Genomic DNA, 9,355 nt, shown 5'->3' with positions numbered 1-9,355 from the left:
GTATCAAGGTTATTTGACCTCATAAAATGAAGTCATTCCCTCTTCCCAGAGTGTTTCCTCTGCTCTATTTTCTGGAGGAAATCATTTTTGGATTGTTGTCGTGACATTTCTCCTCAGGTTGGAGAATTTCTTTAGTGCTTCTTGTAATGCAGTTCTGCTGAAGGTAAATCATCTCTAAGATGTCGTTTGTATTTTTGAAGGACGTATCAGTCAAGGTTTAGCCGGTCCTTAGCAGAGCCAGTCCTTCCAGAAGCTTCTCTGCCTACTGGTCCTCATCCACAAGAGACTCGTGGCTACATCAGGAGAAGGCGAACAAAAGGATCCAGCCCTACAGAGAAGGACGCCTAAGGTAGCGATTCTGCCTCCCCACATCCCACACCCGCCAAAATTAATTCACTCCCGTGCTTCTTCCGTGATTTGTTTCTTTATATTCATCCCTCCTAGGCCGACCCCTGGAGGTGCTCCCCTCGCGTGGACTTCCCGGTGACGGTCCCTATTTCAAACATTCTCCACCTCTGGCTCAGTCTCCCTGTAAGCGAGGGAACTTTCCTGGCTACCCTAACATGTTAACATATATACAGTAGAAGTTTATCCACTTGGTCTGGGCTTCAAACCTGGAAACAGTACGAAATCTTCACCCAACTACGTTTGCCAGTTTGGCCCATGGAATTAGTGGAACTGGAGGAGGCAAAAATATGGCGCCCATAATGTAATGTCCACTGAGCATCCTAGGAAAAAAGGGCCCAAAAATTTTGGAAAGCACAAATTCTCTCGGAGGCCCAAGATACTCACAGGTGAAATACACCACCGTCTGACTCCTTAGTGTGTCATTCAGTGAGGAGTGGGGGGCATCCCCTTTGGGGACACAGGGCAATAAATCGCCCAGGCCTTTCCTTCAACATACAGCTTCAGCGCCCTTACACAAGAATTCTTAACAGCCTTCTTGCATGAAGCTCAAACCCTTCCTTCAAGGAAAGGTAGTGTAGCTCTTTCGAATTGACAAGAAGATCCATAGCTTTCTTTTTTCTCTTATCCTGCAGAGCAACAGTCAGCTGCTTCTACTCAGCTGCCCACTTTGTCTCCTTGTCTTTTATTTAAAAAAAAAATTTTTTTTAATGTTTATTTTCGAGAGAGAGAGACAGAATGTGAGCGGGGGAGGAGCAGAGAGAGAGGGAGGCACAGAATCCGAAGCGGGCCCCAGGCTCCGAGCTGTCAGCACAGAGCCCGATGTGGGGCTCGAATTCACGAACGGTGAGATCAGGACCTGAGCTAAAGTCAGACGCTTAACCGACTGAGCCGCCCAGGTGCCCCACCTTCCTCTTTTATTGCCTTGCAACCCTCAGTTTGGTCCTATTGGTCTTTCCCAACAACACCTGCATTATCGAGCTTGGCCCATGAAGTAAGTGGTGGGGCCTCCTTCCTTCTGGTAGTTGGCCCACTAGCCTTCTCTGCTGTCCACCGAGGCCGTGTCTGGCCCTGATACTGGGTGGGCCAAGCCGGGGGTCCTGTCCACTGAAACTTGTGCTCATTTGCCAATCAACCAAAAGGTACAAATCTCAAACTGTACACATAGGGTGAAGCATACAGCGATGTCTCATGTCCAGAGTCAGTAAGAGCGGAGTTATTCCATTCAGCCACAAAGGTCCTGAAAATGTGGCCCCCGAAACAGTAAATTCTATTTAATAATGTAAGCATTTGGGAGGTGCCTGGGTGGCTTAGCTGGTTGAGCGTCTGACTTCGGCTCAGGTCATGATCTCACGGTTCGTGAGTTCGAGCCCCGCCCCCGTGGGGCTCTGTGCTGACGGCTCCGAGCCTGGAGCCTGCTTCCGATTCCGTGTCTCCCTCTCTCTCTGCCCCTCCTCCGCTCACACTTCATATATCTCTCTCAAAACTAAATAAACATTAAAGAAAATTTTAATGTATTTTGGTTGAAAAAATATCCAATTATAATACACATAAACCTGCCTTTTCCGGTAGCCTGTGGGCCTGAATCACCTTTTCTTGGTGATTCAGATGGTGTCTGAAACCGTCACACCTCCTGGTATTTATACCATTATGTAGCTTCCCCCTGGGGAATCTGGTGCCCTTGTGATTCACCTTAACCAAGAGAGGGTAGTGGTGCTTTGCCAAGCCTAAGGCTTAAAAAATCCCGGCAGCTTCACATGGGGCTCTGAGGGAAGTCCGTAGTCGTATACCCCAAGACCACTGTGCTGCGAGAAGCCCACCCTACAGCCACAGGGGAGGCCGCCAGAGGAGGGCTGAGGTGGACAGACAGCCGTGGCAGAACTCTCAGCCGACAGCCGGCATCCACAGGCCATCTTGGAAGCGGGTCGTCCGGCCCCCACTCAAGCTGTTCCCCCACCATGTAATGCAGAGGAGGGAAAAGCTGTCCCCATCCAGCCCTGCCCAGACTGCAGGAGCAAGAACCACTCAGTGGCTGTTGATTATTAAGTCACCGGATACGGCAGTGGACAGCAGTGGACAACGGACACGTGGCTTATCGGGGGCGTGGCTATTGAGCTGGCCCTGTGCCCCCCCCCCCCGGAGCAGGTGCTCAGAAGCCCAGGTGATACTGTGAGAAAGTCCTTGCAATTTGCTCCGTGTGGTTTTTCTCTTCTGGTTCTATTAGGAGGTCGGCTGTCATTTCTCCCCGAGGCTGAAGTGCTGTCACTATACAAGGGCCCTTTGAGTCTCGTGGAGAGCTGGTAATTGGGCTCGGAAGAGGGAAACAGGTGAGCACGGGAAGAAAGCGACATGGTGGATGGCTGCTTCTGAGCGCCGGGGGGATTAACTGGGGGGCGTCGGTGCGCACGGGGGAAGAGAGCACAGGAGAGCCTTGAGAAGACTCACTCAGACGTTAAGTGCTCCTGGTAAACAGCAAAATGGTCTGAACCAGCCATTAAACACCTGCACCCGGGCTACTTAACACGATCAGCTAGAAGAGAAGAGACCAGTTAATGAAATGTGTTTCAGGTAATGTACAGTTAAAAATAGTAAACAGAAAGCTTAGGCGTGAATTTTATGAAGCCCTCAGCAGACGATTAGGTATAATTTCGTACAGTTAGAAGCTTCGGGGTTTTCTTCACCTTCACGATCTCTTTCTGTCTTTAGGAGAACTTTCATTAGGACATTATTTACCGGTTTATTAGCCTGAAGAATCATGCTTTGATGGAAAGTGCCGACAACGCGCTCATGGAAATGGCATCCCCCATCGGCAATCCCGTGGGCCTCTCTTGGGATCCTCGGGATAGCTCGGCCTGCAGTTATGATGGAGACATCACCTATGAAAGCCGTTATTCTCTATGCCAAACCTTCTATCATTATCAGGGTCTAAGAGCTTAATTGTGTTATAAAGTGAATTTTGAGACTCTGCCTTAATTTTTCCACCAATAGGCAAGTGGTCCAATTGGAAATAAGTACTGTTGACCTTTGAACAACATGGGTTTGAACTGCACGGATCCACTTATATGCGGCTTTTTGTCTTTTTTTTTTTTTTTTTTTTTTACTGGAAAAAGCTTTATTGTTTCATTTGGTCCACAGCTTGGGAGAGGACTCCAGGGTGGTTGAAAAGCTGCCAGTGGCTACAGAGAGACGTGTCAAGGAGCCTTGACACCAGGGGGATGCCAGAGGGGACTTCAAGGATCAGAGGCTCCTATATATGCTCAAGGCTGAGCCTTTCCAAGAGATACTCCACCAGCCCAGCCTGGGGGCCACCAGCCCATGGAGGTGAGTCAGGTGGCGCCCGTCTTCTTGATGAGTTTCACCTCCTTATCCAGAAAGCAGTTCTCTGAAGCCACAGACGTGGGGGTCTGTGCGGGCAGACCCCTGGGTGTGCAGATCCAAAGGCGTCTGGTTCAGTTTTCTCTAGGGCCGTGGCAGCTTCCCTGGCGTCCAAGGGTTTACTCCACTCATCCTGGGACCACTTTGGTGCATCCTGGAAGAGGGCACGGCTGCCATGCTGGTTTTGCATCTTCAAGAGATGCCGGGTGCCCTGAGCTTTTCTTTGGCCAAATGGAGGAAGAAGTGGCCCATGGGCTCCTGAGCCCCATCCCTGAGGTCAAAGCAGAAGCCTAGAAGGAGGGGCAGGAGGCCCACACATGCGCGTTGACCAGGTGGTCCTGGAAGCAGAGGATGCCTGAGAAAACGTGGTTCCAAAGGGTTCAGTGGGAAAAGAGGTCGGAGGATGGTCAGGGGTTGGAAGAAGGGGCACCATCAAATCAGCACATTGCACATTTCTAAAACATACACTTTTATTTATGGCTGATGCTTCAATAAAGCCGGAAAACTAATACATGCTCTGTTATTTTATTTTGTAGACACTTTCAAAAGTTAGGACAAATATCATTTTATTTTGCAAAGCATTTGCAAACGAAATGAAATCATTTTGGTTTCGTGATTGCAGTTCTAGACATTGGCCACAAAACGGTATCAATGGACTCGCCAAAGAGAAACTCAACCTATTTCCAGCGATTTCAGTACCGTTTGAATAATACGCGGTCCCCCAAAGTAATACCTTAAAGGACACCATGCCTTCAACTACAAAAATATCATCATGTAATTGTTTTTCTTTAGGAAATAATATTTTAGAGTCACCCTGGCTGCTGTTTGCTCCTGACAGGTATACTTACGCAAGTCTACCGTAAGAAAAAATAAGATTTGTTTTAAGCCATAGAAGAATATTTATTGACATGGAAAATGTTAACGGTGTACCTCTACATGACATGTACAGGGTACAAAGCAGTATATACAGTTTAACACCATTTTTATGGAAAGAGAAATGACCATATATACAAAATCATGCATAGGAAAAAACCAGAAGGATGTACATAGCAAATGTTGATAACGGTTATCTCTAGAGAGCAGAATTAGAGGTGATGACGCAATTTTTCCCAGGAAATGTCACCTGCTCTCCGAACAGAATCTGCTTCTAGCTATTCTTTCTTGGGTGCGATGAGCTTGATAAAATTCTTTTCAAATGGACTCTGTTTCATGATACATATCTCCAAATCATACTGCTTTTCCCATGTAAAAAGTAGATGTTACTTACTCTTACATACTGGCATATGGAGAATATTTGTTACTAATACAATATACTATCAAATGTGCCACAGCATCGGGGCGCCTGGGTGGCTCAGTCGGTTGAGCATCCGACTTCGGCTCAGGTCATGATCTCGCGGTTCGTGGTTTCGAGCCCTGCATCGGGCTCTGTGCTGATGGCTCAGAGCCTGGAGCCTGCTTCAGAGTCTGTGTCTCCCTCTCTCTCTCTCTGTCCTTCCCCTGCTCGCTCTCTGTCTCTCTCTCAAAAATAAATAGACATTAAAAAAAATTTTTTTTAAAAACGCCACAGCATAGATCTGGCTGTAGAAAATTATTGTGTGGAGGATCTGCAAATCCTCTAATAGAGAGAAATTTTAAATAGAGAGGAAGATGTTATCATTAGTTAGGAGTTCTTGGTGGTTGGCTGTAAATAACTTAGGTTCCAGGACGGGAGACTTTGGGATCTCTCCTTCCTGGTTAACTGACTTTAGGCAAAGGAGATTAGCTTCTGTAGTCGGGGAAATGTGGTTAATAATTTTGTAGAAAGAAGCAAAAATAAGATTTTTTTTTTTTAAATAAGGGTAAAATGAGATCACAGATCGAAAGTTCTTCTATGAAGACCTAACCAAGTGAGAGGTGAAATCGCAAGAAAGAAATTCACATTTGCTGTTATAGAAAAATTAACTCCATTTTTCTGCAGCACCAAATTCTTCCTGCTTTATGTCTTTGTTCACAGGTTAGACCTGTGCCAAAATTGTGGACTTATTTTAATGTTAATTAATGGTCTTCATCCTCTTTATGTAACAGTTAGTAACACAGGACGAACTTGAGTTTTCGTGGAATCTGACCTAAGTGTCCTAAATATAGGATAGGATATATATAGGATATCCCATAGGAAAACCCTACTATTATTGTGAGGAGTTGGAATATTTGCTGTCACTTTGCCAGGTTACATTTGCCAGTCCAATATTTCAAGAGTGGCACATTCCCCCAAATGTGCCCCTCTTTCAAGTAAAATGTTAGCTAGATAATTTAGTAGAAAATCGACTTCTCTAATCGCATTTAGAGAGGAGGGTAGCATCATTTCTTAGTGCAGGTGAGTGGCAGATCTCAAGAGATTCAACCACACGCTGGTGGTTATCAGAGAGAATATGTTAGCAGCCCATCGCCAACTGCTAGGTAACATTATATATAATACAGTTGCCTAGGTAAAAGCACACCTGTTCTTAAAAATCTGAAAAAAAACGGGGGCGCCTGGGTGGCTCAGTCAGTTAAGCGTCCAACTTCGGCTCAGGTCACGATCTCACGGTTTGTGAGTTCGAGCCCCGCGTCGGGCTCTGGGCTGACGGCTCGGAGCCTGGAGCCTGCTTCGGATTCCGGGTCTCCCTCTCTCTCTGCCCCTCCCCCACTCACGCTCCGTCTCTGTCTCTCAAAAATGAATAAAGGTTAAGAAACAAAAATTTTTTTTAATCTCAAAAATAAGATAAAAACAGAGAGGGAGCCAAACCGTAAGAGACTCTTAAGTGCAGAGAATAAACTGAGGGTTGGCGGGGGCGGGGTACGTGGGGGACGGGCACTAAGGAGGGCACTTGTTGGGATGAGCACGGGTGTCACACATAAGTGACAGATCCCCGGGTTCCACTCCTGAAGCCAAAACTACCACTGTATGTTGACCAACTTGAGAATTTAGAAAACCCCTCAAATATGCTTTACGTGACTTTGATTTTCCTTCTTGCGTGTCCGGGACCCAACTGCGTCCCCTCCTATGCCCGCTGCTCTGCTACCAGAGGCTGCCTTCCACGTACAGGTGCCCATGCCGAGGAGACGCTCTTCCAGCCTCTCTTGAAGGTAGGATGTGGGTGCAACGCGATCATGGCCACGGGGAAGGCAGCTGGAGGCAGAAGACGGGAAAACTGGTCTCTGACAACAATAAAGATGCTCTGTGTGGACGTGACACTTGCCACGGAGAAGGGAGAAACCCCCGCGGAGGGTGGCGGGAGGGGGAGATGAGGTGGGTCTGGGCTCGGCACGAAGCCTGGGAACCACCCCGGGAACGTCCAGTCTCCAGACCTCTCGGGGTACAAGACAATGGGGATTTTGGATTTTTTTTTTTTTTTTAAAGTGAGTATTTTTTTTTTAATTTTTTTTTCAATGTTTATTTATTTTTGGGACAGAGAGAGACAGAGCATGAACGGGGGAGGGGCAGAGAGAGAGGGAGACACAGAATCGGAAGCAGGCTCCAGGCTCCGAGCCGTCAGCCCAGAGCCCGACGCGGGGCTCGAACTCACGGACCGAGAGATCGTGACCCGAGCCGAAGTCGGACGCTTAACCGACTGAGCCACCCAGGCGCCCCGAGCCTTGGTGATTTATGAGCACGCAAAAGCGTGAGCTTCTTCAACTGGTTTAAACTGCTTTTGAGTGTTCCCTACCTTGTGACCAGAAGCACCCTACCGACACAGATGTGTTTCTGCAGCCCGGGTATCTGCCTGTCCGTGCAGTAGCCGCTCCCTACTCTTTAAAATCTTTAAAATCTCAGGAACCCCTTGGGTCCAACTGCACGATTCTCTCTGAGCTCCTGTCCTCAGACAAAAAGAACTTTCCATCGATGCCAAATGCTATTTGACTGCCTGAGGAACACGGCGTCAGAGGCCGGGAGGTTTGCAGGAAAATCTGACGTGGCCTGTTAACTAAGCCCGAGGTTTCTCCAGGGCTGACCATGCCGATTCCTTAGGACTCCAAAGACTTTCCGTCTTTTCTTTTCTGAGGCAGGTCTCCCATCCCATCCTCTCAGAGCCCCTATTATTTTGAGAGGAACATTCTAGGGGCGCCCGGGTGGCTCAGTCGGTTAAGCGTCCGACTTCGGCTCAGGTCATGATCTCACGGTTCATAGGTTCGAGCCCCACATCAGGCTCTGTGCCGACAGCTCGGAGCCTGGAGCCCGCTTCGGATTCTGTGTCTCCCTCTCTCTCTGCCCCCCGCCCTTCTCAAAAATAAAGATTAAAAACTTTTTTTAAAAAAGAGGTACCTTCTAACAGAACATCAAAGAGAAAAATCACTGTCTTAAACTGATCATGATAGCAGTTGGCAAAGAAATAAGAAACATTTGGAGACTACTTTTTTCCCGTTTTAATTCTCCTTTAGACACTTTGAAAAACTCAGAGAGGCACTTATTAGTGGATATTAGCAATGTTTGTGTAGGTGTGCACTGGGAAATGCTTTTAATAGATTGTGTATTCCTGGTTTTAAATAAGCCACGTTAAACATCATCTAGTACAGCATCATTATTGGCATTTAGCATCATAAAACTAGTAACCGTACAGAAAGTCAAGATGTTTTCCCAGTTCCCAGAACATAATTTTCCATCATGGGAATTATTCTGACATTTGCACAAATGGGAACATACCCCCCCCCCCCTTGTTTCTGGACATGAATCTGGACCTTTCTGACCCTTACACAAGTGATTATTAACCTTTCCAGACTCCCACTTTTTTTTTTTTTTCAGATCCATAAGGACATTACATGGAACACCACCCTGTAACTGAGCACAGTGTGAAGACAGATGACTAATTTCCCAAATTATTTCTGGATTTTCCCTTTTATTACTTATAGCCTTAAACGGCATCCACAGAAAGCAGTGGCTGTGAAGTCCCCTTCACCCCCCCCCCCGCCCCCCTCCCCCCATAAGAGGTAGAAAGTGAAAGGCTGAGGGACGCCTGGGTGGCGCAGTCGGTTGAGCGTCCGACTTCGGCCGGGTCACGATCTCGCGGTCCGGGAGTTCGAGCCCCGCGTGGGGCTCTGGGCGGATGGCTCGGAGCCTGGAGCCTGTTTCCGATTCTGTGTCTCCCTCTCTCTCTGCCCCTCCCCCGTTCATGCTCTGTCTCTCTCTGTCCCAAACATAAATAAAAAACGTTGAAAAAAAAATTAAAAAAAAAAAAAGAAAGTGAAAGGCTGAAATGGAACACTTAAAAATGATCCCACTGGGCCCTGCCTGTTATTCACCAGCAAGGAATGTGGTCGTGTTTATAAGGCCGAGGTTCGTCTGAAGGAATTTTCATAAACCACCAATTGCATTACATCAAGGCCTCATCTTAAATCCCATGGTGATTTTCCTAAACACAACTAGCCTGCTGGCTTCAGACATATTATCTCTTCTTGTTGTTGCAGAAAATTCTCTGGATGTTTATATTCCTGCCGGACCACCCTAAAACGGCTCGTTGGCTAATGGGGACTAGTAAGGGGTGGGGAGGGGGGAGGTGACATAAACGACAAAGAAGAAGACCGGGCGGGGGGGACCGTGCCCGCCCTCAGACCTCTGACA

General features: G+C 47.5%; 1 long non-coding RNA gene across 1 annotated transcript; it reads left to right on the top strand.

Annotated features, from left to right (window-relative positions):
• The first annotated feature begins 200 nt into the window (after nucleotides 1-200).
• On the top strand, nucleotides 201-4,275 carry LOC121013727 (uncharacterized). Its single transcript, XR_005782886.1, has 3 exons — nucleotides 201-349; nucleotides 2,630-2,732; nucleotides 3,112-4,275. It is a non-coding gene; the product is annotated as an uncharacterized LOC121013727 (long non-coding RNA).
• The last annotated feature ends 5,080 nt before the right edge of the window (nucleotides 4,276-9,355 follow it).

The sequence above is a fragment of the Herpailurus yagouaroundi genome, unplaced genomic scaffold, assembly GCF_014898765.1.
Source record: "Herpailurus yagouaroundi ecotype Mexico unplaced genomic scaffold, PumYag 199, whole genome shotgun sequence".
NCBI classification, from domain to species: Eukaryota; Metazoa; Chordata; class Mammalia; order Carnivora; family Felidae; genus Herpailurus; species Herpailurus yagouaroundi.
This window is presented reverse-complemented; position numbering and strand designations above follow the sequence as displayed.